Source organism: Gorilla gorilla, chromosome 7, assembly GCF_029281585.2.
Source record: "Gorilla gorilla gorilla isolate KB3781 chromosome 7, NHGRI_mGorGor1-v2.1_pri, whole genome shotgun sequence".
Lineage (NCBI taxonomy): Eukaryota > Metazoa > Chordata > Mammalia > Primates > Hominidae > Gorilla > Gorilla gorilla.
The window spans coordinates 139,166,959-139,184,845 of NC_073231.2; positions in this window are offsets into that span (position 1 = coordinate 139,166,959).

A 17,887-nucleotide genomic window follows, 5' to 3' on the forward strand; every position below is an offset into this window, starting at 1 on the left:
GCTCACAGTCCATTGGCCAGAAGTAAACACATGGCCCCAAACTGGATCTGGGATGGTCAGTCTTAGTGTCAACTTTAATGGGCCACGAGATGCCCAGATTAAACATTTGTTTGGGGTTTGTCTGTGAGGGTGTTTTAGGATGAGATTAGCATTTGAATCAGCAGACTCAGTGAAGTAGATGGCCCTCCCCAGTGTGGGTGGTCACCATCCAGTCCATCGACAGCCTGCATAGAGCAAGGTTAGAGGAATGGGGAATTTCCCCCCATTTTTACAGCATTACTGCTTGAGCTGTAACATCACATCTCACCTTCTCCTGCCCTCAGAATGGGATTGACATCATTGGCTCCCCTGGTTCCAGGCCTTTGGACTGAAACTGGATTATACCATGGGATCCACTGAGTCTTCAGCTTGCACATGGCAGATCATGGGACTTCTCAGCCTCCGTAATCACATGAGCCAATTCCTCATAACAAACCTCTCTTCTCTCTCTCTCCATATATATGCGTGTGTGTGTGTGTGTGCGTGTGTGTGTGTGTGTGTGTGTGTGTGTATTAGGTCCCTCTCCTGTGGACCCAGAGCATGATCAATTTCCATACTGCCCCTGCAGACAGCAGGTAGGAGGTATTCTTGGGCATTTGTCATGCTGAACTAAATGCCTTTTACCTGTGTAACCTCCAGAAAGTCCTATAACCTCTCTATGTCTCTGTTCCTATATCTGTAAAATGAGAATAATACTGCCATCAATCTGATAGGATTGTTATGAGGAATCAATACATTAATATATAAGAAGCATTTAGAAGTCTCTGACATGGCCTGGCGTGGTGGCTCACGCCTATAATCCCAGCACTTTGGAAGGTCAAGTCACATGGATCATGAGGTCAGGAGTTCAAGACCAGCCTGGCCAAGGTGGTGAAACCTCACCTCTACTAAAAATACAAAAATTAGCCAGGAATGGTGTCTGGGACCTGTAATCCCAGCTACTCAGGAGGCTGAGGCAGATGAGGCAGAGAATTGCTTGAACCTGGGAGGCAGAGGTTGCAGTGAGCCAAGATCGCACCACTGCACTCCAGCCTGGGTGACAGAGTGAGACTCCGTCTCAAAAAAACAAAAAAAAAAGGAGTTCCTGGCACAAATTATACAAGTACTAGCTATTATTTTTATTATTGTTATTTACTATTATCTACCCATCTCCTGCCAAACCCTGTATTAACCACGGTCTGGCTAGTGTGAGTTACATAGGTGTACTACCCTACCCTGCATCCATCATTTGTTTACTGTACAAAAATTACTTCATATCCCACCCTACTTAAAAATGTGCTACTGAAGTCAAGCTAAGGGTATGAAAAAAATGTGCCGGTGTACATTCATGCAAGTAAAACAGTCGTTTATGATGATCTAAGCTCAGAACCTAGCTACATGTTACATAGACACTCAGACAGGCTTTTGTGCACACTGTTAATATTTCCTAAATGTTCTAGGAAGCAACTACAGTGTAAAGTGAGAGAAGCTTGTGCTTTGTTTGGTCTGGAGTTCTTTCAAGAGTCACTTGCTGTTTGGGAAAATTACAACACTCTCAGCAATTCTACTCATAGTCTTTGAATCACCAGCAAAACACACCCAAGTTGGTCTGTGTTTGTAAGTGTGCATCCACAGTGGTTCCTTATTTATAGGCGTTGGGAATCTGATCGTTTCATCACGTCTTCCAGTGTGGTCATGCCCAAGCACTTGCATATTTAGAAATATACTACAAATCATTTTTATTCCATTTCTCCTTTATATGTAAAAGCACATCATATCTATTGTCTTAAAATTACATATGTAAGGAGATCATAGATCCATAATTTGGATTTCAGATAGTAAAGAATATCTACTTTACAAAGGGGAATGGAGTCATGAGTTTTAGTTCTTTTCTAGGAAATAAATGGGTCAGAAAGAGGAAGCTTGCACTGGCAGAGGGTGTGGTGGAATTCCAGGTATGTAAACAGCATTTAGAGAAGTTACCCTATGCTCCTCTATCATTCTTCCCTAGCCTTCTGAACTGTATTTTCTTCCAGCTTCTAAGACACAGGCAGTATCTATGCATCTTTGCCTTTTAAATTATCTGGAAACAATTACGTTTCTTGGTCCTTGTATCCCAATGGGTTTGTTTTTTTTTGGTTTTTTTTAGAAGAAACAGCACTGGGTTAGGAGACAGAGGACCTCAGTTCGAGTCTTCTGCTGGTGACCTCGGGACACTGCACTTGTCTGGGCCTCTGTTTCCTCATCTGCAAAAGTGAGAGTAATCATCTCATTTCTGAGCGGGGAGTGTTTTGAGCTCTGTAAGGGGCCACGGGAAAACAAGGCAGCAGGCCCAGGAGGGCCAAGACCACAGCCCCTGGAAAGAATAAATCAGGCTCACTGGACAGCAAGGCGTGCTGGAAGGAGCTCAGACTGGCTCTGCCCCACAGCAGGCCCTGGGACTCAGGTCTGCTCTCTGAGCCTCAGTTTCCCCATCTGCAAAGCAGTCACAGGGGCAGAACTAACTAGATGAACTCTAAGATTCCTTTGCCCACAGAAGCCCTGTAAAATCAATTAAAGGTAGATTTGTCCACGGAAAGGAGAAATATATTTATTCAGAAGAGATAGTTTCTGTGATGGTTTAATTTTGTGTCAACTTGACTGGGCCAATGGGTTAACGCTCTGATTCACCAATTTTTTCCAGGTGTATCTGTGCAGATGTTTCTGGATGATACTAGCATTCAAGTGGGGGAACTTAGTAAAGCAGATGGCCCTTCCCAATGTGGGTGGAAACCATCCAATCCATCGAGGGACTGAACAGAACAAAAAGGCAGAGGAAGGAGGGAAAGATTCATCCCTTTTGCTTCCTGCATGCCTGGTTGAGCTGGGGCATCTCATCTTCTCTTGCCCTTGGACCGGGACTTATAGCGTCAAATTCCCTGGTTGTCAGGCCTTTGGATTCAGGCTGGCATTACAGCACTCACTTTCCTGGGTCTTTAGCTGGTGGATAGAAGATGGTGAGGATTCTCAGCCTCCACAACCACATGAGTCAATTCCTCACAATCTTTTCATTAATTTATATCTATATCTATATATCTATATGTCTTTCCTATTGGTTCTGTTTTTTTGGAGAGCCATAATACATTCTATTCTAATGATGGAAAGAAGTTAAGCCCCAGTTGTTCCACATGTCTGGGAATTGCATTGGAAAAAATAGTCTCCTAGTGGAAGGTGACAGTGGTCATTTCCACATACCGTGGAAGCTCTCAGACAAGTGACATTGTATCTGAAACACAGGCAAAGGGCTGTCACTCATACCCTGGGTTAGCACCAGAGACATACATTCTCTCGTTTGGCTCACATCTGTTCTCTCTAACCATGCTCCGTGCTGGGTGCACCACTTAGGCCACTCTAGGTCAACAAAAGAAGCGGGTACAGAGAAAAGCTGAGCCCAGGCTCTGTGCTAACTGTGATGACTGAGGTAGCTTAGACAACTACAGGAAGGAGTACAGAGCAGGGTCACCTAACCTAGCCAGGGCACATAGGTGTCTGGGGAAATGCCAAGGAGGCACAATACTTCTAGATAAAGAGAAAGTTTGGAAAGCATGGTAGTTCCAGGCAGTGGGAACAGCCTGTGCAAAAGCATGGAAGCATGAGAAAATGTGGTGGGTTTTAGGAATGATTAATAATCACATCTGTTGGGCATAAAATAGGGGATTTGGAAAATCTAGAATTGAGGCTGATTGAGTAGATAGAGGCTGGCCAGGAAGGCCCTTGTATACTCTCATGAGTAGTCGTGATTTGCCTTTGGGCAATTGGAAGCCATTGAGGAATTAGAAACAGGAGGTTGACATAATCAGATCTGTGTTTTCAAAAGACCTTGATGTCTTCCACTATGTGTGGAAACACCAAGTCAGGGAGAAAATGCGAGACAGAATGAAAACTGAACCACGACTGTGGCTATGGGAGTCAATGCAAGACTGATCTGAACGATACTATAGGAGGAAGAAGAGAAAAGGGAGATCGGAGGGCAGCCTGGGTGGCTGCTATCAACAAATCCTTGGGCAGGGAATATTGCCCAGACACGTAGAGGATAAATGTAAGGCATTTGAGATATAAGATGATGATGGGCAATTGATGTAGGACAATGTCACATTAGTCTTTGTGTCAATCCTGAAAGTTGGTTGCTTTGGGATGTTGGATTTTCAGAGAGAGAAAGTGACTTGCCCAAGTTCACACCTCCAGGAATCCAGCTATGATTACAAGTGCCCTATATTAACTGGGGCCTTGAATGACAGAAGTTTGAGAAGCCCTACCAGAAGCTCTCAGTGGCCTGCTGCTGTGCCATTGAAATGTATTTCAGTGTCTAAGAGAGACTGTGCATTGTCCTCCCGGCAGCCCTGGACTGGACCCTGTAATATCATGAGCTACTCTGGAAGAGGAGAGACAAAGTTCACTGCTCTGAGCAGCAGGGTCTTTGGTTGCCATGTGACTGAAGATGGGTACAGATTTTTTTTGTAAACGTAATAAAAATCAAAAATAATAAAACGAGGTGTGATTTCTTCCATGAAAAACCATAAAATCTCTCTCATAGTCTCCCAGTCTGAATGCCTCCTTCCTTCTCTCTCCCCTTTGGCTCATGAATTTCTCATTCCTGCCAAATAGGTCGGTTGAGTTGGAAACATTAATTGTTTGCTCTAGTGGATGCCAAGGTTCCTGCCTGGCCTTCCTCATCTGACCCAACTTCATGTGCCTTTCAAAGCCCAGCTTAGATAGCCCCTTTTCTTGGACCCTCCCTGCTTCCCAGCCATGCCCCCACTGCACACATGCAGCTAGGTGAGGTCAGTCACTGTCTCTTGAGCCCTCCTCAGCTCTGGGGAGACCCTCCTTCTCTCAGCACCTGCTCCCATGGCCTTCCCCTTTAGACTCTGAGGATCCTGTCCTGGAAGTGGGGGCCTTGTCTTCTCTGCTTTCATATCTTCCTTCCTAAAATGACTGCCACCAAAATGCTGAATCAATGGACAAATGGATGAATAAATGAGTGGATTTAGAAGATGCTAGTGAGGTGAACTGTCATGAACACACTATCTCCGAGACATTAAAAATGTTTCATTAAGTTATTTTTATAAAACACACATACCATACACCATGGAATACTATGCAGCCATAAAAAATGATGAGTTCATGTCCTTTGTAGGGACATGGATGAAGCTGGAAACCATCATTCTCAGCAAACTATCTCAAGGACAAAAAACCAAACACCGCATGTTCTCACTCATAGGTGGGAATTGAACAATGAGAACACATGGACACAGGAAGGGGAACATCACACACCGGGGCCTGTTGTGGGGTGGGGGGAGGGGGAGGGATAGCATTAGGAGACATACCTAATGTTAAATGATGAGTTAATGGGTGCAGCACACCAACATGGCACATGTATACATACGTAACTAACCTGCACGTTGTGCACATGTACCCTAAAACTTAAAGTATAATAAAACAAACAAACAACAACAACAAAACACAGATACCAAGCCCAAAATATCCTTACAGTGTCCAAGGTTGTAAAATGAAAAGTGAGTCTTCTTTCCAGCTCCCAGGATCACTCTCCAGAAGGTGCTGCCCACAGGTGTCTTCTTCTGTTTTGAGACATTTCCCTTTTACATTCTTTACACAACTGGAGGCATGCTGCACAAACTGTTCAAATAAAAGAAATAAAATAAAAAGAAATCTTTTCGTTTCTTTTAACAATATCATGGAGATCGTTCCACATCATTTTCTATTCAGAGTTATGGAGTTCCTTTTTACGTATGTATAATAGTTTATTTGGCCAAGCTTCTATTGGAAGACAAAGATGACATGCCAATTAATATTCTCAACTCCAGGGCTTCTTAGCCTTCATCCTCACTAGCATTAGGTACTCTTTTATTCATTTTGGACCTTGCTGGTGACTTCTGGATGAAGGAGATGGTGTTGTCAGTCAATGTGCATTCAACTGTTCTATTTGCATTGTGTTTACTTAATAATTAATGTTTTTAAATACTTTTGCCAACCATGGTGAAAATACTTCAGAGACAGGGACAATATCATACACAATTACTGCTCTCACGTGGCACTAAATAGATGTCTGAAATGAATGGGTAAATGAATATCTGGGTGCTCAAACCTGGATGATAAGAGTTGGGAAGGGTTGGCAAATATTTTCTGAAGCAAGGTCAGTGGCTTAAAAGCCCAATTGATTAAGATATTTCTTGCATTATATTCCACCAAATCAATGAAACAATTCATTTAATCCACTTTCTATTAATGGCTGGTTAAGTTCCTTTCAATCCTTTACTATTATAAACAATGCTGTGTACTTTTCCGAGTATTTTCCTATGAAATAGCTCTAGAAAGTCCTAAATGACAAATTGCTGAATCAAAACATTCACTGTTTTTAGAAGTTTTTGATATATATATGATTGATTTTTTCCTCTAGAAGATTTGCAGAAATTTTCACTCCAACAGGGACCTCTGAATCTTTGCCATACCTTGTTCCATCCTTGAGCAGGGAAAAATCATGTGAAATGTAGACATGTGTTTCCCCAATTATTAGTTCTGTCGAGCATACTTTTACATGTGTGTTGGCCATTTGTATTTCTTGTGTGAATTATTTGTTCATTTCCATGGCTCATTTTTCCACTGGGATTTTGCCTTAGTTCTTTCCTGGCAGAATGTCACTGTGGGGTTTCCAATGAACCACGTCCCCTGGTGTGTGTGCCCTTGTTCCATTCCCCCTTGAATCTGGCCAGGCTGCTTGGGTGACCCACTCTAACTGACAGAAAGTGGCAGATGTAACATTTGGACAGTTTCAGGGCTAAACCTTCAGAAAGCCTGGTAGCATCTGCCTTTGCTCTGTTGGAAGCCAGCAGCCATATACCAAGCCCAGCTACCTTCACACCCCCAGACTGTGAGAAGTCCCAAGCAGCCTCATGGAGAAACCACGAGGGAGAATGCTGACGTCCCAGTCAATAGCCTTGCCTGAACTCCCAGCCAGCCACGTGTGTAAGCCATCTCAGAGGAGGGTCCCCCAGCCTCCCTTAGCCACCTGAGGTGCCACCCCCTGTCCAAATTGTAGAATCAAGAGCAAATAAGTAAAACAAGTGTCATTTCAAGCCACTAGTTCGGGGTAGTTTGTTACACACCAAACTACCATTAAAAAACCAAAACACTTACATTGTGTAAGAATTCTACAGATTAAGATTTGTGTTGACTGTCAGAAGTTAACTATCATGGTTAGATATCAAGGTGAGATCCAAGAAAGAGTCATACAGTACATTCTGTGCGTGATGCACTGTAAGTCTCTTTTAACCTGTAGGCATGTCTCCAGCCTGCAGCTTGATTGTTTTGTATTTTTGTCCTGGTGGAGAGAAGCCAGACGTCTTGAAGCATGTCTCCTCTAGAATCGTCTGCCGCCTCCTTAACCACTTGCAGTTGGTTTCCAGCTGGGCTCGGACATGGTCATTTTCAGAGCCAGCTCTGGCCTGTGGTATGTCTTTATCAGCAGCCCATCTGCAAGCCACGATGAGAGGCCTCAGAAGAAAGTCACCCTGCCAAAGCCTTCATTTCAAAGTCCAGCCCCCAGAATTGTGAGAAAATAAATAAATTTCTGTTGTTTAGTTCTGTGGTACTTTCTCACAGCAGCACAAGCAAACTAATATAGCTGATAATCCTTAACGTACACCCAGTATGTAGGAATCCTTATCATTAAATATTATAGGTGAAGGAGATGAGGTTAGAACAGATTAAGTCACCTGTCCAAGGCCATCTGATATGGTTTGGCTGTGTCCTCACCCAAACCTCATCTTGAATTCCCATGTGTTGGGGCAGGGACCTGGTGGGAGGTAATTGAATCATGGAGGCGAGTTTTTCCTGTGCTGTTCTCGTGACAGTGAATAAATCTCATGAGATCTCATGGTTTTAAAAAGGGGAGTTTGCCTGCACAAGCTCTCTTTGCCTGTCACCATCCATGTAAAATGTGACTTGCTCCTCCTTGCCTTCCGCCATGATTGTGAGGCCTCCCCAGCCATGTGGAACTATAAGTCCATTAAACCTCTTTCTTTTGTAAATTGCCCAGTCTCAGGTATGTCTTTATCAGCAGCCCATCTGCAAGCCACGATGAGAGGCCTCAGAAGAAGGTCACCCTGCCAAAGCCTTCATTTTGGACTTCCAGCCTCCAGAATTGTGAGAAAATAAACAAATTTCTGTTGTTTAGGTCTGTGTTATGTCTTACGGCAGCACAAGCAAAGTAATAGAGCAGTCAATCTGTGACACACTCCCAGCGTTTAGGAATCCTTATCATTAAACATTACAGGTGAAGAAGGTAAGGTTAGAACAGATTAAGTCACCTGTCCAAGGTCATCCTATTAGAAAACGGCAGAGCAGATGCTCAGACCAAAAACTGTCTTACATCAAACTCCCACATCAAACTCTCCTCCAAAAAATGTCAACAGAAACACCAACATACTCAGAATGTTGTATGGACTGGGGATGGTATAAGATTCCTGCCCTCTGCCCCACTTTCTTGTGAAATTTTCTCCGGACCTGAGAGGACCAATAAATGACCCCTCTCTCACTCAACACTTCTGTCCTCTCTGGGCCACATAAATTAGGGTTAAGAACATGGAATTCAGAGTTAAACTGGCCAGGATCTGAGCTCCTGGTGACTTGGCCATGGGTTTGCTGTGTGAAGTTGGGTGTGTTATTTAACCTCTCTGAGCCTCATTTTCCTCATGGAGAAGATTCATTTGCTCTCAACCTTGTGAAGTAACTATGGGAACTCAGGAGACAAAAGCTGTAGCTCATGGCCCAGAGCTTGGCCCCAAGGGGGACCCAGTAACTCAGAAGCCTCAGGGCAGGAGTCCCCAGGGCAGCTCTTCTCTCTGGGCTGGCCTCAGCAGCATCCCCTTCTCCCCTAAGAGGTCTCTTGGCCACCAAGGGGCTGAGTCTCACTGGGCTGTGTACCTTCAGAGCACAGCTCAGTGCCTGGCTCCCAGTAGACCCTTGGGAAATATGGGTTGTACAAATTAAAGTAGAAAGAGTAAATAGAAAAACAAATCTGGTTGGAAACTTCTGTGATTCTGTTTGTGCTATTAGATATAATCTCCTGGAATCCTCTTATTATTTTAGTAATTTAGAATTTTATTAAGCTCCTTAAGAAGATGCCAGTCGACCTTGTGGTACTACAGGGTGCTGGCCCATTCCAGAGCTGAGCTTCAAAGTGGGTCGGTGGCCTAGGTATAGTATTCTCTCTCACGGGATCTGAACTCTAGGTCCTGTGATTCACACAAACATATGCGGGGTGGCCCTCAGATGTAATTTAAGGAACCTCTCCAACGGACAGGGCCAACTCTGGCTGGAAGTGCCATAAGTCCACTAGTAGGGTGGGCAGAAAGAAAAGACGTGTGGGTGTGAAAAGACACGTGTGTGTGATGTTCCTCTCCCACCGCGGGAAGCATCCAGGGTGCCAAGGCTGGCCCACACCACCTCTGTGACCTCCCTTCCCTACCCTGCCAACATCCGGTCTACTCAACACTATATCGTGCATTTGAAGCCCGGCAATCGTTTTCTAGAGCACGACTTAGAAACTGGGACATAGATGACTATTGATTGGTGAAGACCAAGAGCATTTCCTCACAGGGCAGAAAAGGTCATTGGCAATTCATTTATTCATTCACCCATGCATTCACTCACTCAAGAAACTGGCTCTGATCAAGTGCTTGCTGACCTGGGGGTTGGAAAATAAATGAGACCTGGTCTCTGCCCTCTAGACACTTCTGGCCAAACGCAAACAAGCATGACGCTAAATGCCCACAGTGGTGTGTGCTTTGCAGAGCCAGGTATGGCACTGGGGGAATAAGGGGTCAGCATCTTAACCAACCTAGTGTGAGGGAAGGGAAGGAAGGAGGCAGGGGGACAGGATGGTCTAATCAATAGAAGTGCTGGTCTTTAGGTTCCTGCTCATGAAAATACAGCACATACAACGTCATCTTTATTCTCCTAAGAATTCCAACAAGATTTAATTCTCAGCCCTCATTTTACAGACAGAGTATCAAGGTTGACAGAGGTGGGGTAATTTTTCCTAACAAGAAAATGATGCAGATGGGATCTGCATCCAGATGCCTGATGCTGAGTCCAGCCACTACCATCAGGCAATCAGGAAGGGGCAGATGCAACTAAGACAGAAACTCAAAAGCTGAGAAGGGAAAGAGCAGCCCATCAGAGCTGCAGTGAGCGTGGCAGAGCAGGGGAAAGGGTGAGATATGGTGGGGCAGAGGGGGAGGATTGAGACCTAAGGGGCTCTTGCCTGGAGCCTCCATTAGCTCAGGGTGGGGCAATGCCCAGAGAAGTGAAGAGAATTGTCAAAGATGCATGACCCCAGTGGCAGAGCAAGAATTTTGACCCAGCATTCTCTTCATGAGAACCTGCTGTTCTTGGCTGGGTGTGCTGGCTCATGCCTGAAATCCCAGCACTTTGGGAGGCTGAGGCAGGTGGATAACTTAAGGCCAGGAGTTCGAGGCCAGCCTGACCAACGTGGTGAAACCCTGTATCTACTAAAAATGCAAAAAATTAGTCGGGTGTGGTGTGGTGGCACACGCCTGACACATGGAAGGCTGAGGCATGAGAATCATTTGAACCTGGGAGGCGGAGGTTGCAGTGAGCCAAGGTTGCGCCACTGCACCCCAGCCTGGGTTACAAAGCAAGACTCTGTCTCAAAAACAAAACAAACAAACAAAAAAAAAACTTCTGCTCTTTCCTCTGCAAGGGCTGCCTGGCCAGCCCTGGTCAACCTTGGGCCTGAGAGGAGCCAAGGTGAGCTGGGCAGTGAGGTGGGGGATATGGGAGGGAGAGAACCAGTATCTGTTTTTTTTCTCTTCTAGTTAAATAAAAGCTCAAATAACAAAAGTGCTACCTAAGCCCTAAGCCCTCGTGAGCACAAGGCCATATCCAGATGGATTCGCTAGGCTGGTTGGTCGAACTCCTCTGGAGACGGGGCCAAAGCTGGCAAATATTTAACCAGGGAGGGGACGGGTAGGTCCCATGCTTCCCCAGACCTGCACGACTCAGCCCTAGCGATGACCCCAGGTACTTGGAAAAAGTGCTGTGTGAGATTTCTGCCTGAATCTGCCTCCCTGTCCCCTACCACTGTGGTCTGGGGGTGTCTCCAAGCAGCTGCAAGCCTGAAAGGTGCAGGATCCATCTTTTGCTGGAAAGAAAACTTCTCCAGACCCTCAGCACTGAACAGCTGAGGTGAAGAAATCTTCTACAATCAAGGCATAAACGCTTAGAGGGAAGGTTTATTGTCTCTTCTTTACAGATGGGGAAACTGAGGCCCAGAGAAGGGAAACCCTTGCCTAGTGTCACCATAGCAGAATAGGGATGTAAACTCAGTCTCCTGACAGCCAGTTGTGGGCTTTATCCTCCCCAGCTTAGTCTGCCCGGGCTGCCATAAACAAATACCACAGGCTGGGTGGCTTAAAGAATAGGCACTCATTTCTCACAAGTTTGGGGGCTGGGAAGTCCAAGATCAAGGCACTGGCAGATCTGGTGTCTGATGAGGGCTCGCGTCTCGGTTTGCATGTGGCCACCTTCTTGCTGTGTCCTCACATGAAGGAGACAGAGATTTTGTGTCTCTTCCTTTTCTTATAAGGACAGTTACATCACAAGGGTCCCAGCCTCATGACCTCCTCTAATCCTAATTGCCTCTCAAATGCCTCTCCTCCAAACACCATCACATTGAGATTCCGGCTTTAACCTACAAATCTAGAGGAGGCACATTCAGTCCATTGCACTCCCCAAGACTGGGTTATACCGTGTGCCTCTTTGGTTCTTCACCCAACTGCAAAATCTCCATCCCATCCCTCCCACTCTATTGTCAAAATCAGTCTGTCTCCTCCCTGGGTCCTGAGCACACTCCTCAGGGGCTCAGGAACCTCTTCATCTCTCTCTACAACTCTGGAGCTGGCTCAGTGCCTGGCCCAAGGCGGGTGCTAAGGGAATATTTATTAAATCTATTTAACTTTCTCTCTTAATGCATTCCACATCCTGCTTCCAGAGTTATCTTTCTGTTTGTGTACAGGAGGGTAAGGTAGGTAGAGGGTTCAGCCCATGCAAAGGCCTCATGGCAGGAGTGTTCATAGTCAGTACTAGGAACTTGGAGGAGGCCAGTGTGTGGCTGGAGCAGAGAGCAAAGGGAAAGACTCAGGGCAGTGTGTTAGTCCACTCAGGTTGCTGTAACAAAGTACCACAGACTGGTGGCTTAAGCAACAGACATTTACTTTCTCACAGTCCTGGAGGCTGGAAGTCTGAGTCCAAAGTGTCAGCAGGACTGGTTTCTTCTGAGACCTGTCTCTTTGGCTTGCCATCTTCTCCCTGTGCCTTGATGGGGTCTTCCCTCTGTTTGTATGTGTCCCAATCTCTTCTTATAAGGACAACAGTCATATTGAATTAGGTCCCACACTAGCAGCCTTATTTTATCTTAATTACCTCTTTAAAGACTCTCTCTCTAAATGCAGTCACATTCTGAGGTCCTGGGGTTTAGGACTTCAACTCAGGAGTTTCTGGGAGACACAGTTTATCCCACAACAGGCAGGGCCTTGGAAGGCTTTGCAGAGCCTCAGGGAGTTTGGACCTTATTCTAAGTTGCTGTGAGACCAGCAGAAGCCTTTCAGCCAAAAGATAAAGTACTAGATTTGCTTTTGAAAAAGATCCCCATGGCTGTTGTGTGGTGACTCAGCTTCCAGGGGGTTAAGGGTTGAAACAAACAAGAGGCCCTTGGAGTGGCCCAGTGGACAGATGATGGTGGCCAGACCAGGGCAGGTTGGGGAAGGTGGGGAGAAGTGGCTGGAGCGGGGTAAGTTTAGAGATAGAAATGACAGTCCTGCTGACAAGTGGGTGGATGGAGGATTTGAGAGACAGAAGACATAAAGGAAAACTGGATTCAAGTCTTGCTCAGCCTTATGGTGGTGAGGTGACTTTGGGGAGGTGATTTCATGTCTCTGGGGTCCTGCTGAGATATGTGTAAAATCTGAATCAGGAGGCACAGCTCACTGGCAGACAGGGAAGTAATGTGTGGAAGGTGTCCTGTGGAGGCGCATTCATGGGTAGTGATGCTGAGCATCTGATGTATACCCCCCAGGCCAGACACTGGGCCCGATATCCACGTTGGGGGTGATCCACTCCCTGTAGGGGTATCTCCCGTGCCTCCCAGGGAGTCCATTCCAACACCCAGATGCTCTGTTAGATTTTCAGCAATGTCCACACTTATTTCTTAGTTTTATCTCTCTGAGTCACCAAAGCAAGTCCACATCACACCTGTCCCTTCGGGTATGGGAGCCCTCTTTTGTATTCCTATCCTGTGGCAGGATACCATGGAGTCAGAGATTTGGAGATTTGTATTTGCTTTTTTTTTTTTTTTTTTTTTTTTTTGAGACAGGGTCTTGCTCTGTTGTCCAGGCTACAGCCTCAACCTCCAGAAGTCAAGCTATCCTCCCAACTCAGCCTCTCGAATAGCTGGGACTACAGGTGTGCACCAGTGAACCCAGCTAATTTTTCTATTTTATGTAGAGTCGGGGTTTCTCCATGCTGCCAAGGCTGGTCTTGAGCCCCTGGGTTCAAGCAGTCCTCCCACCTCAGCTTCCCAAAGTGCTGGGATTCTAGGTGTGAGCCATCACGCATGGCCTGGAGGTTTGAATCCCAGCCCTGGCTCTTAGACACTGTGTGATCCTGGCTGGTCACATCACCTCTTGGGGTCCTGCTTTCCTCAGACATAAGGTAAGCATAATCATAATCGAATCACAGGCTGCCGTGAAGAATAAACAAGATGAGCTCACACAACGGTCAGGACCCAATAAAGGGCAACAATTTTAACATCAAAATCTATTTGTGAGAAAATAAAAGTTACTTAAACTTTGTGTGGGAGGCTTCTTGCAAGCTTTAGGATGGGGAAAAACAGATATGGTGGATATCACAGTTTTATTTCCTAGACCATGCCTATGCCACCAGTGGAGGCATTGGCCGGATCATTAGTTGTGGTTATTATCTTTGCTGGGGTCCTAGTCATCTCCTCCCCGAGCACACTCTTCATGTGACCAGCATCTCAGCGCTTCTGTCCCGCTCTTGTTACCGTGAGTTATGGCTGTCATCGACACCACCCTACAGCCCTTCAGAACGACTTCCGCCTGACGACCACTCACTTCCTGCCACCCTCAGCCAAGCATCATGGCCGCCCAGAACAGACTGGATGGGGATCAGGCTCTGCTTGGCCCACGGGCTTCTGCTGAGAGGAAACTCTCTGCCAACTGGGACATACTAGGGAAGGGGCTGAACTCTAGGTGGTCCCTACCTCACCTTACCAACCACACACCCCTTATGTCTTCCATTCCACTCTGCCTTCCCTTCCCCCCACCCCACACGAGGCCCTTCCAGACCCACCCACCTTTTACACAGGAAATGACCAACAAGACCACCAAGGCCTGCATATCCCAGAGAGGGGCCTTAGGAGGATGCAGTTGGGGTTCCCCAACATCATTTTTGAGGCACATGCATAAGGTGTTAAATAAAATCAAGCCACGGCAGACAAAATTTCATCCTAGTTCCTTGCATCCTTCTGGTTACATCGAGGAGCAGGCCTCAGTTTCGCACCAGGGCAGATGCTAACACCTCCTCTGCTCTCCTTTTAACCAGGAAAGAGCAGCCTCTGGGCTGGGCACCTCCCCCAGCAGCTAGACCTAGCTGGAAGTTAATATCTTGTTTGCTTTTGATTGTGTTTATTTTTACCCAGGCCTTTGATTTATGACCAGCCAAACTGCTTCTCCACTCAGAACAGCTATACACTGGTTTTCCTTTAATTGTTATATTTCAATTTATACAAAGGGATCCATTAAATTTTCAAAAATATAGAGGAATGAGTTTTACAAAGTGTACTTGGATTATGTCAAAAATCATAATTGTGGTACACAAAAAACTACCATTTGGGAAACATTACTTGAACACAAACAGGAATCCAGGCGGGGAGAAAGTGAGGCCCGGGAAGGGGCTTCCTCTCAGCTAATACTCAGTGGAGCTGGGCTGATGGAGGGAGTCACATTTGTTATGGGCTCCCTACGCACTAGCGTTGTACACACCCAATTACTCTACACAAGCAGCCTGTGAGATGCTATTTTCCCTGCTATGGTTCTGCAAACTGGGTTTCAAAGAGGTTGGGTGACTTTTCCAAAGTCACACAGCTAATTGAGGTACAGGTGAGACCAGAGGCCTTGTTTCCTGGGCCTGTGTTCTTAGAAAGAACTGTAGCCTAAACCCCTCACCCCAAACCCCCCTCTCCTTCCCCTGCTCATCTGGGGAGCTGAGTATATAAGGCCTGAGCTGGCCTTTGTCTTGACATGAAGGGTGGAACTTCTCCTTGTACTGACCCACAACCAAATGCTGACTCACCTCCTAAACCCACAGAACTCAATTTTCTCCTACAAAAGCCACGTGCCAAGGAGTACCTACTTGGAGCTAGGGCCTCATTTATATTAAGTTGACTTTGCATACAGCCTTGTGTGTTAGCGCATTTTAGACCTCAGTATACTGAGGCCCAGACTGGTCCTATAACTTGTCAAAACTCACCCAGCTGAGAAGAAAAAGAACTGAAATTCCCACTCGCATTGGTCTGGCTCCAATGCTGACATCAGCATCAGTATCCCTGCCCTTGACCTACAATTTCAGAGAAGCCCCAGTCTTCCCTGACCCCACTATCTCTGCAGTAACCTGAGTCTCTCACCCCTAATCTCCCTCCTGGGGCTGGAAGCACAGTATTTGGCAGCATCTGTTAAAAAGGCCATGTGGACTCCCATGATGGCAGTGGGCTCCTGGGAAGAGGTGGGATTGGGGATCTGAAGGAGGCAGGTAGGCCGGGCTCCTCGCATGAGAGATCCTGCCTCTGGGATGTTCATACCCTTGGCCTCAAGGGGCCAGAGCAGAGGGAAGGGTCTGGACTGGGAAATCAGAAATCTCTCTGCTGGACACTTACTCACTCCCAATGACCTTGGGCAAACTGTAGCCCCTCGGTTTACTCATCTGTAAAATGGAAAAGAGCTTCAGGAATTTCGAACTTGCAGGCATCGTATGGCCCACGAGCTTGTCCTGGTGTTTTTTACAAAAGAGGAATAATTCTCGTTATTTAATCTCTCTAAAGTAATGTCAGGGGGAGTTAGATAGAGGGTCTGTCTACAAAAGGTACATGTCCCTCCCTCCCTCCATTCCTTCCTTCCTTCCTTCCTTGCTCGTTCTCTCCCTCCCTTGTTCTTTCCTTCTCCTTTCTTTTTTTCTCTCTCTTTATTCCTTTCTCTTCCTTTCTCTCCCTCCATTCCTCCCTCCCTCTAATGTCCCACCCTCTGTCCCTGCTCTTTTCTTTCTTTTATCTTTGCTTGTTTGTTTATTTGTTTGTTTTGGGGGAGGGCACACTGATGCATGTATGGAAAGGAAAACTCTTCCTGTTAATATACAAAGTGAATCTGTGGCCACGGCTGCACTCCTCATTTTCATGGTCTGCTGCCTGTCCCGGGAGGCTGTGGCTCTGGACTGGAAGGGCTGGAGGTCCCCTCCCTGAGGACAGCCTCTGCAGCTGCTGGCCAAAGGCATGGCAGCCCCAAGAGTCAGCCGCCCGAGGCTGAGTCTGGAATGTCTTGTTTTGTTGTGTCATTAACACAGTGTTCGTTTTTAGGGCCTGACTTGGGAACGGGTGCCAAGAGCATTCCTGAGGGGTCAGAAGGGAGGGTGTTTATTGTCAGGCTACAGAAGTAACTTCCTTCAGTAATCCCTCAAGTACTCAGCAAACCTTCATTAGGCACCTACTACTGTATACCAATCACTGCACCAGGCCCAAGAGATGCAGAGAGGATCAATTAGCTATAATCCCTGTCCTCGGACAGCTCCCAGGACTGTGGGAGAGGCTGACCTATCAAGGGACAGCCCCCAGGGGTAAGAACAGTGACAGCGGAAAGCCCAGCGCACTGTAGGGTAGAGATGGTGACGCAGAGGGGTGGCCTCCAGGCTGCTTGAGTGCACCGGCCCTTTATTCTAGGGAATGTGCTAGAAGGACATAGTTACCTCTCCAAGAGGGCCTTTTGCAAAGGTATTCTTTTGCAATTGGTGATTTCTTTTTTCCTAATTGCAAGACTTACTTATTCCTACTTTCAGAAATCTTAAATGCTATGAAATGTGTGAGTCCAACAGTAAACATTCCTCAGAGATAACCAATGTTGGCTGTGTGCATTTCTTCAGCATTTTCTTGCTGGCTTCAGCATAACTAACACTCCTGGGGGCTTACCGTGCCCCAGACCTCCTAAGAAGGCAGCATGCAACTGCTCACTAAGGTAAGTACCGTCTGCGTGTCCAGCTTACACGCAGAGAAACTGAGACACACTCAGAATGAATCACTTGGTCCAGATCACGTAGGAAGGAAATAGCAAACCAGGACTCAAACCCGGGATATCAGGCTCCCTCCAAGCCTTTAATCCTGAGAGGGAAGAAGTCAAACATGGCTGGGCATGGTGGCTCAGGCTTGTAATCCCAGCATTTTGGGAGGCTGAGGCGGGAGGATTACTTGAGACCAAGACTTCGAGACCAGCCTGGGTAACATAGTGAGAGACACCATCTCTACAGAAAAAATTAAAAATTAGCCAGGCATGGTGGTGCATGACTGTAGTCCCAGCTGCTCAGGAGGCTAAAGTGGGAGGATTGCTTGACCCCAGCAGTTTGAGGCTGTTGTGAGCCATGATTGTGCCACTTCACTCCAGCCTGGACAACAGAGCAAGACCCTATCTCAAAAAAAAAAAAAAATTAGTCCAATAACTCCCCCATCCTC